Here is a 15,739-nt window from a genome sequence, read left to right on the forward strand (position 1 = left end):
TGTGCTGAACTGTTTCCCCTCATTCTGTTCTCCTCCCTGACAAAAGAGCTGAGTCGTTCTGCTCTATGGCTCATTGATTTGCTGACTGATGGGTCAAATCCCCAATCACCACAAAAGGATGCTGCTTATCTTTCCGTTTCCCTTGTTCTTACCTGGGAAAATACAGCACCAATACCCACTTTATCATATTATGGAGGAGATTGAAATTATACTCATCAAAACGCGAAGATAATATATTAGTGTAACTCCCAATACAATTTTTAAAAGTTGGAATAATTTAAGTAGAGAACAGAGCAAAGAAACAGGACCCAGATACCAACCGCCAAGTGAGGCGGGTGAGAAAGTACTGGATCAGGAGCCCCTTCAAGGCAGGCTGCTACCTCAGGCCTTTGCCCTCCTTCCATAAGTCTGCTCAATTGCCCCCACTCATCTTCCTTTTCTTCACGCCTTGCTTGTCCTTTTCACAACCCTCAATTATTACTGAAGAAACCACAGCAAACAAAACAAAACAAAACAACAAAATCTCTTCTGTTTTAGCTAATTCACAACCTTATAGCATTTTGTTTTTTATAGAAATAGGATTCTGGAAGTAATTCTATTGTCCAATTGTGTTTTTTCCAGGTAACCTAGCAGAGAGAATGCTGGGCAGAGCCGAGGCTCTGAAAAGATGCGGGTGGGTAGCAATTGGTCCCTACAGGATGCGCTGTTAATCTGAGAGAACTGTAGTGACATCTCCTGGCAAGACCAAAAGAGCATTGCCTGTCATGAAACTTGCCACACTGTCACAAATTTATGATCAGAAACAATGGTGAAAATATATTTTCTCACATGTATTGTTCCTTGATACAAAAATATTCCATCTGTAGAGAGAGACAGTCACTACACCTGTATCTATATTCGAGTGAATTCCATTTTAAAAACCAACTGAATCCAAGGAATAAGGTCGTCACATTTTTATTCTATGACATCCAGTAACTAATGCTGATTTTATCTACTCTTCTAGGCATGACATACACAAAGCCCATGCAGCAGTGTCTAAAGCTAGGCAGTAACATTCTATAGAAATGATTTTCTAAAGTTCTCTATGTAGTATTTCTATCTGGGCTTTTTGCAAACTGTTGGTCTGAAACTTCTTTGAATGCCTGGACAGTTAACTACCCCACACTTCCTCTTCATCCCCAGCTCCCTCCCTATCTCCAACATGGTAGTATCTACACAGATCTTCCCTGACGAAAAGCATTTTCAATCTATAGTCACCTCATTCACTGGATATCTCTCTCCAAATTCTTTACCTCTTTCAAAAAGTACCTGTGTTTTAGGAAGCAGTTTGATGCCCTGCATACAAGAGCTAAAGTAAAAATAAATATTAATATCAAATATCTACCCCATTTCAAACCTTGTGACTGTGAAGACGGTTCTAGAAATACAGTCTACATTCCCTCCCTTCTCTCTTCCCTCTCACTTATATAGTCAGTACTATGTGCTTGGGCTTTATGTTAGGTATTAGGAACACAAGAAAAACTACACAGCAGATAGTAAGCTTGCTTCACAGGATATAATTCTAATCATCAAGCAGAAAGGAAAGGAATCAACAACACAAATTTAAATGGGGTCTGTGACAAAATGACAAAAAATGACAGGAATCTGTGCCAGAGTGGAAATCAAGGAAGGGCTTCCAGAAAAGCATGAGGAAAGGGTCTGTGGTAGCACAGGCTGTGGGTTTTGTGGAAAGATTAAAGAGGAAGATTCGAGTGGCCAGAGTTGAGGTTGGTGAAGATACGATTGGATAGATGACCCTCAAAGTAAAATCAGGAGCTTGCAAAAAGTTTTAAAGGAACAGGTCTTCACAAATAGCTGAGACAAAATAGAACTTAGACTATTTCCAATTATCACTTGATCCTTTTGACAGCTCAGAAGCTAGCTCTTGACATCCTCCTTTTCACTAATGGAAACACAAGAGAGAAGCAACTCCCCCAATCCCTAGTCTTATAGGTTAGCTTGGAAATGGAAATGGTGAGACTCACCACAGTCCTGGGGTCCATGCATCAAGCTATACAATGACAACCTTTTAGATGACTGTTTCTGTAAAAGCAAGATTTGGGAAGAAAGCCTGTAGGAAAGCAGAGGAGTTTTTGTCCCAGAAGTGATGGCCAAAGGATGGTGGAGAAGATGGAAAATTAAATGAGCCTATTGTGTGTCTGTGTTGAAATCTCACAAGGGCCTGCTGGTAGAATGGATATTATGGGCCAGAGAAAAACCTGGTGGGGAATGCATTGTTCAGAGACAGCTGAACCACACTGCAGAGATGACTTCCCCCAGAATCTCCACTGCTTTGTCTCTAAACTGCACATATTTTCAAAGCATTTGTTATCTACTCCCTTTGGTGCTTCATGGGGGCACCTTTCTAATAGCATCCATTCTTCAGATCTTTTATATGTACATACTCAACATTTTAGTCTTTATTAGTGAAGTTTTGCATTGTATATCACACCATCTACTTTCGTTTTGATAATAACTGGCCTTGGGGAAACTGCTTATAAATGCTTCTTAACATTCTACTGGGGGCTGGTCATGTGTAGGTCAGTAGTATAGCACTTGCCTAGCATGGACCAGACAATGGGTTCAATCCCCAGCCCCACAAAAATACCTGTCATAAGAAGACACTATAATTTCTTGTTCTTGCTGTTATTCTCCCCCTGCCCCTCTATCTTTGGTTAGGCACTGTTTCTAATTTTTCACTTCTTACTAATTCCATTCATATAAATATTTTTATTGAAGTCATGATTGTTTCCTAGGGCTAGGAAAATAAACATGAAATTTATAAGTCATTCATTAATAAATTAGTTACTTATTTTTGCATCGCATTTCACTACAACTATTCACATGAGCCACTGCACTGTGAGAGAGCCTGCAAGAATGCAAATTAGCTGAGAGCCAATGCTGGTGGATGGATGGATGGGCAGTAGGTGTCCACGAAGGCCATTTTCTGATGCCTTTGGTATTAACAGTGGCAAGAAGATAGACCTTCATCTGAGAGTTAGGCATTGCCAGAGGAGAGTTCTAGAAGAGAAGAGAAATTGTCCTGCAGTTTTCCAGGAAAATGAACGAAGCCAAGTATACAGTCAGATTACCCAAAACCAGTAACTACTTAAGGCAATGAATGTGAGGTCACAGCACGGTGTGGCCCTTTCCTCTGGCATGTGCAGTTCCACGGGTTTTAGAAGTCAGACTTCATCAGGACCAAACTTCCAAACCTTCACCTCCATGCCAATGGCCACTGGGCTGTGGTACTTCCTGGTGAACTTCTAGCATTTTTCTTCTTTCTCAGAATCTCTTCCTTTATCTCAGCAGCCCTGGACTGTACTCAGGCCACTACGTTCCTCTTCCACACTTACATTTGCCCGTTTAGCTTGAACTCTCCAATTAATCTGTACCTTCCTGCCTTCCACCCACCCACCCAGACTGAGCAGCACATACTTCCTCTCAGGCCCACAAGGCCTGAGCTGTTCAGCGTTACTTCTTTGCTCATTCACTTTCAGGACCTACTTTATCCTCATTCTTTAAGGCAGCGGACTTTTCTTCTTGTTAATTCTCATTCCTGTTTTTCAATATCTTGAACAGGGTAGGCTTGATTTCAAGTTAATGAAAGTCAAGTTTTGTCTATTTACAAGATACTTCTCTTTTTAAATCTTCAGCTGGGGAAAGATGAAAGTTGCCTTGATCATCATCACAGGACAGCCTTATCACTCCTGAAGACACTTGTAAGTAATCACGAGCAACCTGCGAATAGTTATGTTAGGGGGAAGTCTGAAAACGAGGCAAGCTTTCACTTCCACGTGTTGCTTGTTTGCAAAAGCGAGATTGTCTACTCAGTTTTACAATGACCACAATAATTAAGACAAATGCCATGTTTGTATGATATTTTTAGCATGTCTATACATTTCTAGTTTCAGTATGACTGAAATATTCTCGCTCACTCACTCAATCTCTCTCACATACATTCTTATTAAATTTAATTAAACAATCATGCTAACTTCAAACAGAAGTTGCCAGTTTATTTTATTGACACATGTTTAAAACTTTTATTGTCATTTGGTTAATCCAGCAGGCAAAGTTGGAAATTCTAGGTTGCTTACCAAAATAAGCTTTTTAAAATTTAGTAAATGATACAGTTCTCTCAGAAGTTATATTTTTTAAGGCAGGAATTACCACATAAATATGGCGACCTCATATGATCAGGCCCAGTTACCCACCAAAGAACAAACAGAACAAACTTCCAGGGGGCACACATATTAATAAAGAAAGCCTGCAGTGGGACCTAATAATCTAGTATGAGCAATGGAGATACAGAATGATGTTTCCCCTTTAATTCTCATACACAGTGTACAAAGAAACCTCATGTGCCATTAGAAAATCAAAACAAAATTTTCACTTTCATCTTTAGAAGCAGCCATTCTTCAAAATTAATCCACTTAAGAAAAGTTCAACTTTCTCACTCACTTTTCTCTTGTGAACTTTATTTTACATGCTCAGAATTAAAACAAAATGGTACTTGTAAATCCTTGAGTTCAAATCCATCACCCCCAAAGTTATTCCCACCAGGACAAGCCGGTGAGGAATATGTAGCAAATTTCCAGTCCCTTTAAGGATAATTAGAAGACAAGCTCTTTGCCCAAATGGAATGAAAGCTTACGCATCAACCTGAACACACTTGCATGGCGGGGGCTAATGCCTGCACCGTGTGGCAGTGTGGTCTATAAATAATCCTCTCGGGCTTCTTGCCAATTAAAACTCATCACGTGGCACACACCTTAGATGTCAGCAGTTAATTTGCATGTCAATGAAACAATAATTTGATGAAATTTTAAAGCTTTATGCACTATTTATACCATACTTGGAAGCACAGTGAGTGTACTCATATGCAGATTTTTATTGTGTTCAATGATCTCTTTAAAAGCTGCATTTCAATGATCAGCGTTCATCCTCGCCAGAGTTTAGGTCCAGGACAGCAGATCTACATTCTAGACATTCAGTTCTTTTAACATTGACTCCAATTGAGATGTCTGAGGGAAAAGTTAGTCCCGTCCACCACACAGTAGAGAGGCAGCTGCTTCGATTCCGGACTCTAATCCCTTTGTGGTCTTAGCTGCAAACATGTCACCCTGGGTCAATGAGGTTTTTCTTCAAGTTGATTTTTTCTTGCCTTCCTTTCCCCGCCTCCTGCCCAGATTTTCTTTAGTTAAAAGGAGCACTTTTGTGGGTGGTCTCTTCTAAAAGTTGAAAATGGTTGTTGATTCTAGTACAAAGGGAAACAATCAGTGGGCACTTAGACTTAACTACTGTACTTAGAACAAATACTGTATTTACATGGACAGAAATTTCAAAAGCTGCCAGCCTGGTGGGGCAAACTTGCTATTGGAATGGCCACACCTACCAATCAGTGCCAGGCAAGTAGCAAGTGGAAAAACCAATGAGGAAAAGAAGGGAGAAGGTGGGAGAAGGGAAGGAGGGAGAATGGGAGGAGGGAAGATGTAGAATGGGAGGAGAATGAGGAGAGAAGGGGAAGCATGAAGAGAAGCTGGGAGAATTTGAGGAGCTAGAGAGACGGCTCAGCGGATAGGAGTGCTGATTTTTCTTCCAGAGAGAGGCTGGGGTTCAATTCCCCACAATCTCATGGAGGCCAACAACTGTCTTTATAACCTTAGTCCCAGGATCTGCCCCCTTCAGGCACTACACACAGGTAGTAAGCAAACATTCACGCAGAATAAACACTCATACACCCAAAATAAATTTGTTTTCCTTTTAAAAAGAAAGAGTGCCTGAGCTTCCAGTCTCAGGGCATCATAGTAGTTCCCCAGCATTCCTTTTTGTCCTCAAGCTCTAGAGAATGCTGGGAGCTTACATACTCCAAGGAAAATAATAGAAAATGTGGCTGCTTTGCTGTATTGCCTAGGGCTTGCTATGAGAGTGCTCCACTAGGAAGTGTGTACTCAATGTCATTAAGATCTGGGCTTGGGGTTTCATTTTAATGCCATAGACGTACGCATGAGTTGACACAATTGTTCTTCATCCAGACAAGATACAGCTACCATGAATCGAGACTACTTGGGATCAGAGTTTATCTCTTGGTTTGGCTACTATTCTATCACCATTAATCCTCCTTTTAGACCCATTTAGATTCTGTTCTAAGTACTTCTTCACATCTATGTTGATGAGCCCTCTCATTCCACAATTGAAAACGAAAGGATGTATCCTGACAGAGAAAAATGAGTAGATAAACAGAGCAAGATAAGAAAAAGGAGAAAAAGAGCAGCATTGTAGATCTGATCATTTGTCTCCAGCCACTTAAGAAAACTACATTAGTTCCCTGAAAACACATTTTTTTAAAAAAGGCTATATAATATATCATGAATTATTAAATTGACTGTCTTAGTCTTTATCTTACAAATGATTTCCTTCTCATTAATTAAGTTGCTCTTCATCTTAAAAGAAATAAAAACCATTGTTGATTTTTAAACTCAACATTTAACTCAATAATATTTTCTTCAATTAGTTTACATCAAAGGAAACTGAAAGTACTATTTTAATGAACATAGTTTAGTCATTTGACCAACATTTCTGGTTTTGTCTACTCAAGCAAATGAATGTCAAACATCACTTGTTTAATGAACATCCAATGAGCAGCCATGGAAGGAAACCAAAAAGGATTTGCTTAAATATTCCGGAAACACACATTGACATACTTCACTCTTCCAGAAAGAGAACAGTAGTCCTCCCCACAACAGTATAAGAAAACAGAGCCTTTGATACCTATGGGAAGCCAGAGCCAGCAGCCAGCAAAGGCAGGGCTTCTGCTTAGGAAAGTGGAGTCTGGGGGAGCCAAATGCTCAGCATGGGCTTGGACTTATGGATCCAGAAGAGCTTCTTAGTGCATTCCACTCAGGGAAAGCTGCTCTTCTTCCCGACTGCCAAGTTCTGACTCAAATTTTAATGGAAGTTACTCTCCTTCTCTCCTCACCGCTTCCCTCACCAATCACCGCCTCCCACCAAGTCTTCAACAGTATGTTCCTTCATACAGGCTATGTGGAACGTATTTACCATACACTTATGACACAGGGGGAAAATATCAAAAGACTCAGGTTTAAGAGATATTGATTTAACAGGCTATTTATTTTGAAGAAAAGTAGCCTGACATAGACTCAGCGAAGACTTCAGTAATAGTGTACAGTACAACAAATTCTCTATCTGGGGGTTCTGAGAAATTACAGCAAGTGGTTGTAGAGTAATGAATGTTTGTAATTCATTAGCTGCTATTTTAAAATGCAAAGCACACCATGACATCAATGATGTTCTTTTAAATCTCTACAGACAAGCTATCACAATGAGAGCACCTGGAAAAAGACAGCGCACTCCAATATATTTGATGAAATTTCAGTGTTTCCATAACGGTGATTCAGTAGCATTTCATAATTTATAGAACGACGAAAATGTCCTCAGATTGGTTTAAATGTACAGATTTTATTTCTAGAAACGTCTCATGAAAGTTTAGCAGTAACATGTCAATACTCAAAGCTTGCTAATGGCCCTTAATATGGCTTTAGTATGCCTTTAAGAAAACAAATAATATTTGCTTAAATCACATTTTCTTCCTCTGAAAAAGTAAGTAATATTTTAAACTGCTTTTTCTTCTTTTCTCACTTTCTATCTGCCTTCAGTTCCTAGACAACAAAACAATGCCTCTTTCTTCCTGTGGAAGAGAAAACTCAATAAATAAAATGGCTACAGGGCCTCAAAGCAGTAAAATTATGGCTTTCTAAGGAGTTGGTTTTTCCTTTATGAAGAAACACATTTTAAAAAGACCTTTTCCCAGCGCACATTAAAGCCAGGCATATTTCAATGAAATAATTATTTTGGCAGTGCTAACTAAACATTGCTGACTGATAAATGAGTCCCAAATAATTAAGTTCTGTTCTTTTACAATCAAGATTTAGTGTAGTCATCAATCTGAGTAGAATTTAGCGTCTGGAGACTTTGGAAGATGAACAAGCTACTAACTGAAATCGGTCATGTGGGGAGGTGGTTAAATGACTGCTCGGTTTGAACGTAGCTTTGGATAACTTTCATGTCTTAATCTTCATTAGAACTTGGCTGATCCAACTGCTCATTTGTTCCTGCCTTAACTTGGACCCTGAGTGCAAACAAACAGAAGAAAACCTGCACAGATAATTTAGTGCGTCCGATGAGCGGCACAGTGTCCAAAATAAGATGTAACAGTAGGCTAAAGCCAAAGTTCTTCTCAATAAAATAATGCAAGTAAAGCAATGGTGTCATAAAAACATTTCGCTTAGAAGCATTAAAAGTGACAGGGAAGAGAGAAGAGATTATGCTTTACATGTGTGTCTGTGGAACTGAGATGCATGCTCAGGTTTCCACTGTTCTTTATCATCTACCTAATTCACACTTCACAGCCTTAGAATCACTCATCCAGCTTTTCGTCCTGTAATCAACACCCACACTTCTCCATCTATTTCTCCTCCCTCCGAGAGCAAAAAAAGCTATGGTCAGAGAAATGTTCACATGGGGTATTTCTCCTGGGGGCTGAACTCCAGCTTTCAGCAGACAATGCCCTAGCAGCTCGTGGGCACAACAACATCAAATCCAGGGAGAAGGGCAGTGATGTTTGTTAGAAACTACTGATATCACTACCGACTACAGATACATAATGCATATGCATAAATATGTGTGCATTCGATATTCACATGCAATGATATTTAAATACCTCTTGCCAAGAGTTGTGCACATTAGGAAAATCAGGGACAAAAGCATCCTTAGGTCAGGTACTAAGGCACTGACACCGTAAACAGGTGATATTATTGTCGTGTAAATAAATAGTGGGGAAAAGCCAAATAAGGATGTATATGCTATGACGGAAAGAAGGGTTTCCTTAAAGTGTCCTAGGGCTCCCCAAAGAGGAGAGGAGGGAGGTGAGGCTCCCTATGCCTCTGTCTCCATCCACTTCCATCCTTAAATGCTAACATCAGGGCTAGGGTGGGGAGCCATGGACTCTAAACCACTGTGTGGTCATATGTACAGAAGAACTTACACTTTGTTTATCAAAAGGGACTCCTCTCCCAGAACCATGTAATCTTACTATTGAAGGTACAAAAAGAATGAATGCAAATCCATGAAGAGAGGGAAAGGGCCAGAAAAAGAATAAACCCCGCCCAAGAACAGGGAAACAGGTGCTAGCAGGAGAAAACATCCAATTGCCCCAAATGCTTAAAACTCCACCTTCATTATTCTGAAAGCAATTTCAATACGAGAGGGGATATTCTTGCTTCCGAAGCTCCATTCGCTGGGCTATCTGTCTGAATTAGTCAGATCTAAGTTTTGCACTCAGAGACGGTTTAGGTTGTGGACTACTCTTGCTCTCTGAACCAAGAAGTCCCTTTCCAAAAATGTGTGGTCAGACGACTCCAACCCTCACTCCTCCAGGTCAACACTTTTTTTAACCTAGTGATGAGCTCTGTCTGTGTCGCTCAGCCCGGCTCCAAGAACAGTCACCGCGAACAATGAGCCAGACGAGGGACCCACCCAGTGAGCACCTGCTAGCCAATGCGCGAGCCTGGGAGCGGGACGCCTGGGTCTTGGGTTCTGGTTCCCCACCCTGCCCTTCCAGACCCCAAGAAAAGCCTGGAGGCAAGTGGTTCCCTGCAAGAGACTCTAAGCTCCGGAGTCAACCCAGCCTCCCAACACCCACCAGTTAGAGCCGCTGTACCTAAAAAGAACACAAGCCCAGCGGTGCTGCGGGGTGTTCCAGCTACCACCTACCGGTGGCCCCGCGGGTTCTGACAGGCACCCCATGACCCACACTGAAATCCCCAGAGCTGTGGGGTAGAAAGAGGTGGAGCCCGGAGCCTTAAAGTGGCTTCCTCTGGCCCGCCCCTGGCCTGGCAGGGCTCTGGGATCCGGTAAGACACAAAAGATGGGGAACATCTGAGCTTGCCACTATGCCGTCGCTGGGGTGAGCGGCGGGGCCTCGGGTGGGTCCCTGTCTCCTCTCCCCACTGTCCATTCCCTCTCCCGTGTCCACAATCCGGTTTCCTGGTCCCAATTCCAATACCCTAGTCCCAATTCCTGCTCCCTGGTTCTGATCTTCTCTTTTTGGTTCCCATCCCGGCTCTCGGGTCCCTATTCCTGATCCGTGGTCTCCGCCCGCGGCGGGAGCATCACTGGATGCCGCCGAGCCCGGCGCGCTTTCCAGGAGCTCGAGTGGGCAGCAAAGGGCGCGGGCGGCGGAGACAAGAGACACTTACTTGCTGGGAAGACTGAGTGCCACTCGCTCCTCACTCGCAGGTGTCCGGCCCCGCGGTCCGCGAGGGCTCTGGAGCAGCTTGGAGCTGGGCACTTGGCGAGCCCGGGACACCCTCGCCTCCGCTCAGCTGCGCGCTGTCCCCTGCACCCTGCACGCAGCGGCACCATCCGCAGCCCCAGGCCTCTGCCCCGCTCTCCCACGTCGCCCGCTCTAGGCAGACCACACCCTGTCACCCTCACAGCCCTCCACTCCTGTCTCTTTGACACTTCACCGGTTACTCCGCCGCCCGGCGTCCTCCCACCCCCTCAGCCCACGTGCTTCAGCGCTCGCTCCCTGCTCCAACTTCCCCCGATGGTCCCCGCCCGCCTGGGAACCTCTGGACTCAGGCTGGAAGGTGCCGGGTCCTTCCTTCCACAAGCCGAGCCTTAGCACCTAGGTCCTCCCGTTGATGGTGTCACTACGATATAATGTGTGCTGTATGCTGTATATCACGTGTAAAGATGTATTTTGTTGTTCTTGCTGTTGTTGAGCCATGCATTGTTACTTTTAATATCAGAGAGATGTGTTTATTCCCAGGAATCAATCACTGATTGGTCATTGGCCTTGACCCGTCAGCCCAGTTGTTGCCACTTGCAGAAAACCTTCTAAAGTCGCTTGCATCATTTCAGCCAAATCAGCCTATTTTATTTCCTTCCTATGTGTGCATGTATGTACGTACGTACGTACGTAAGTATGCATGCATGCATGCATTTATTCTCTTTTTGGGTTTATTTTTTTATGTAGGACTATTTTATTACTAGGTTTTTGTTGTTTTTTTTTTCCTTCCTGCAAAGTCTGAAGTTCCGTCCTGAGGGCTGCCTCCTCATCGGTTCAGTCCAGGAGGCTTCCCTGCCTCCCTGTTACAACTTTGTCAGCTGCCTCTAGTGTAAGCCTCAAGACATAGTGTAAATTCACGGATGCTCAAAACTGCCCCTAACTTATGAACATAAACTTTGGTCATTTTATATCATGCTGTAATGAGGAGTTTAATTGCGTGCTTGGCTGTATCCCAAATCCTAGGTCCTGTAGAAACCCAGGGACATTTTACATTTGGCTGAGTGATTTCTCATACTATGATGAGACTTAGCAGGGTTAATAACTTGGGTTATCGCTAAATGTGACACTTTAAAGCTTTTTCTAGAGCATGGACTCCAAGTACCACACATTCACAAGCTTGAGGTCTTGGGCCTTTCTTAACAGGGCACTTGGATGCCCACCTGCCCAGCCACAAACGGCTTTAAGGACCGCTAGCACAGAAAACCATCCAGACACCTTTCTTTTCAGAATGATGTCATTGAACACTCTTTACCTCTTATTTAGTCTCATTTTCTTAAGAGTTTTAAGAAATAAAATAATAACCTCTTAAAAGTCTTGTTGCACTCATTGGCTTAACTCTTACATATAATAAAATTTCTATGCCTGTATCGTGCCCCAGCCACTCACCCAGATAACCTTATTCGTTAGTAAGCTCGTGCTTACTAAGAAGAGAGACCACCCACCTGCCAGCACTGCTGGAAGAGCTCTGCTCCTTAGACATTTTATAGATGACAGCAGGAGGAGAAGGGGGATAGAAAGCTGTTTATTAATCATTGCAGCGAGGACTGGATTTCCAGCAACCTACCTGGTCTTGACCAGCATAACACCTGTCTTATCACAATGTCATAGACCTATTAAGGAACAAATATTTTTTAAAAAAATATATATTTATCCATATTTAGCTGCATAGCCAGAAACTGAGCAGAAGTCTGATGGACAATTGAGACAGACATAGACAGATTTTCCAGATCGAAAACTCTTGGTAACATCATGAACACTATAACCTTCATTTAAAATATGGGAGGGACGTGATCTATCTTAGCATTTCAGGTTGTCTGTGTAAAATAACTCAGCATTCAAACTCGGATTCAAGGTTTGTACTTGCTGGTTTTGTGTGTCCACCTGGGACAATCTACAACCATCAGAGAGAAAGGAGCCTCAGCTGAGGAAATGCCTCCATGAGATCCAGCTGTAAGGCAATGAGGCGGGGAGGGCCTGGCCATAGTGGGTGATATCATCCCTGGGCTGATGGTCCTGGGTTCTGTAAGAAATCAAGTTGAGCAAGCCAGGGGAAGCAGCAAGCCAGTAAGCAGTACCCTCCATGGGCCACTGTGTCATTAGCTCCTGCCTCCAGGATCTTGCCCTGTTTGACTTCCTCCAATGACAGACTATGGTGGCCTAGAAGTGTAAGTAAAATTAACCCTTTCCCTTCCAACTTGCTTTTTGATCATGGTATTTCCTCAAGGCAATAGAAACCCTAACCAAGACAAGGTCCTTCATGATCTGTGAAAGACACCTCAGCTAAACTGCCTTTGATGGAGCACACTGCCTGGCTAACTTTTGACTTCCAGAAACATGGGTACATGTGTAAGGTAATCTTGAAGTCATTAACAGACCAGTGGACACCAAGGTTAGCCAAGTCCCAGCTCCCTGAATGTTGCTATGATGATGAATGACTTCGGAGATGTAGGAAAATATCTTCAGGCGGAGAGATTATCTTGACCCTTGAGGACCCTAAATGAGATCACATGGCTTCATGGATGGGCGCCAAAGGGGGAGTCAACACAGAGAGAAACAAAATGTGCTTGAGGGCAAAGATTACAGCAATGTGGCCACAAGCCAGTCAGTGGCAGAGGACACCAGGAGCCAGAAGGAGCATCGAAGAGTTTCTCCCACAGATCCTCTGCGGGGAACATAGCTTTGGTTTCAAGTTGGTTTCTATTCAGTAAATGTGATTTTGGAAATATGGCTTCTAGGACTGTTTTGTAAAAGTCTTCTCCAAGATCAAAACATTCTATCCTGCAGGAGAGCTCCTTAAGCAAGAGTTAAACAGTCACTAAACCCCCAAAATTGCTTCAAGAACTTCCTGAAACTGGCCAGGCAGTGGTGGTACACACCCTTAATCCCAACACTCAGGAGGCAGAGGCAAGCAGATCTCAGTGAGTTTGAGGCCAGCCTGGTCTACAAAGCAAGGTTCAGGACAGCCAGAACTGTTCCTCAGACAAACCCTGTTTTAAAACAAAACAAACAAACAAACAAAAAAAGAACTCCCTGAAACTGGCTAGATTCTCCATGTCTTTTCCTACCACAATAAGCAGAATCAAGGTGCAAAGAAGATCATCCATCAAGAAGAACTGCCTGAAAGATGTTTAGAGCAACTGAGGCAACGGGAAAGGACACTCTCAAACTTCTCAGCTTCCTGCAGGCTGTGCAGTGTGCTCCAGCTTCCCAGCTTTGTGAGCTGTCACCCATGCTGGGAGGGCTTTGGTGATACAGCTCTCTTTGAGTCATTTCTGCTCCTGTCAGTAACTACTCACCTACATTCCTGTAAACAACACCCATAAAACTCATTGGTTCACCAAGCTGGACTTTGATGGTATTCGTATTTTGATCTGCTGTGGGAACATTATTTTGGGAGAGTGGACAAGCGTGTTTCATTTTCCCTGGAAAAATCTCATCACACAACAAGGACTAACCAAAACCAAGTTTATGGTGATTTATAATAGCATCTCAAGGTAAGAAATTTCTGAATATGTTAAGTGTGTTTCCATGCCTGTGGGTCAAAGAATCAGAAGACATCCTAAACACCTGGTCCTTGTCCTTTGCTGTAGCTGGAGGACCAGCTAAAGAGGAAGACGGACTGACCCCAATGGAAAGTTGCATAAACACTCTGATTGGGATGTTGCCATTTTAGTTTTCAAAAACACGTGGAATAGCTAGGAGATACAAGACTTACAATCGATGTACTACCTAAAATTTGTTATCAGCTATCCAAGAACACTATCTAAAGTCCACAGGTATTAAAGTTTCCTTCCACTTTACAGGATGTAGGATTTTGGTGCCAATGTTTAGAAAGGCAAAAATTCCCTATTGTCAGCCATGAACAGTCAGTAGAAATAAAGCTCTGTGTGAGGGCTGAGCCAGCCCTAGAGACAGGCTCCACAACACCAGATCTCCATCCACTGTTATATACTGCACACTTTAAACTTAAGTGTAGATCTCATTTAAGTATGCTAAAATAAAAATTAAAGTAAGATATAGCTGCATTTTAAGGATACATGCTAGAATTACCTAGTGAATAGCAAAAATTATACTTGATTTAAGCTAAAAGCATGATTCTTTTAAAAAATAATAAACCATGTGTAGACTCTTCCTCAATATATTTCAGATTCTGTTGATCTCTGTGATATTCATGTACTTTATATTAAGTCATAGTAGATTTAATTTGATTATCTTTTAAACTTTGTAAAACAGGACACTTCTAGTAAAACTATAGATGGCCAGTTAATAAATTTTTACTACAACTCAACACTCCATGTAATGTTTGGGGCACTAAATTGTCTTTGTTTCACATCATGTTAACCACATAGTAACTGGAGCTTCTGAACCCAAATTAACAGTTATCATTGATTCTCCACCAGTCTGGCGCTGTCACCCTGCTTTAGGTAAAGTTTAGTCCCACAGTCCCCAAATACTCAGCCACTAGTGTATTTCTTGTTGTCTTGTACAGTGTTCAGCATGTTACTGTTCATCAGGTGGAGAATTAAATTCCACTGTGTTTTTTTTTTTTCCACTTGTAATTACTTCATCCTCATTCATGGCTTCTTGAATTCAGTACAGTATTTCTAGATACCAGCAACTGAATTATTCCTTCCCTTTTGTGATCTAGCCTTCAGGATTTCTGACATCAAGATACATGCAAGCTGTCTGAAAAGACAGAGGAGGAGAGGATGCTAGTGCATGTGGCAAGTCAGAAAGTCAGTTGTGACTTCACTTCCTGTTCCACAGAAACAGTACAAACCATGTTCTTACCCACTTCACATCTGTAGTCTCTTAAATTTATCTCATGGGGCTGGAGGAGGTGGTTCTGCAGGTGAAATCCCAAGCTGCATGGGGACTGGAGCTGGGGTCCAGTGGACAGGGTGACCCATGTGTAACCCTACCTAGCCCATGGGAGGTATACCCAAGGATATTCCAGCAAAGAGGCTAGGTAGTCTAGGAAGTTGGGAGCCTGGGTGCCAATGAGAAGCCTTAATATATAAGGTAAAGAGAGGTTGAGAAATGCCCAACAACCAACTTCTGGCCTCTACAAACATGTACACACATATGCATGCTTACCCACACCCACATGCTATTCACATACATGTGAACACACACACACACATGAATACCACATACACATAAATGCCAAAGAAAAATATATAACTTGTTATCTTTATATCTTCATTAGACTCCTTGAAGCCTTCTCGTTCGAGTAAAATTGTTTGGAGGCAAGAGTTGAACAGTTCCTAACTTAGAGTACTTGTTAATTGAGTGAAACAAGTAGTTTTTAATCAAGTTGATGTCCCA

At 42.4% G+C, this 15,739-nt stretch overlaps 1 protein-coding gene across 11 annotated transcripts in view; it reads right to left on the minus strand.

Annotated features, from left to right (window-relative positions):
* Sema6d (semaphorin 6D) overlaps positions 1–10,555 on the minus strand; it is a 563,436-nt gene extending 552,881 nt beyond the window's left edge. For 6 of the 11 annotated variants that reach the window (XM_057780359.1, XM_057780358.1, XM_057780361.1 and 3 more), the window contains exon 1: positions 10,317–10,554. The gene's annotated coding sequence lies outside the window, so the exon portion shown is untranslated. Of the gene's footprint in view, positions 1–10,316 lie in introns of all 11 variants that reach the window. The other 5 variants (XM_057780357.1, XM_057780360.1, XM_057780354.1 and 2 more) reach the window with 2 other exon arrangements.
* Between the last annotated feature and the right edge of the window lie 5,184 nt (positions 10,556–15,739).

The sequence above is a fragment of the Chionomys nivalis genome, chromosome 9 (genome assembly GCF_950005125.1).
Source record: "Chionomys nivalis chromosome 9, mChiNiv1.1, whole genome shotgun sequence".
Classification (NCBI taxonomy): domain Eukaryota; kingdom Metazoa; phylum Chordata; class Mammalia; order Rodentia; family Cricetidae; genus Chionomys; species Chionomys nivalis.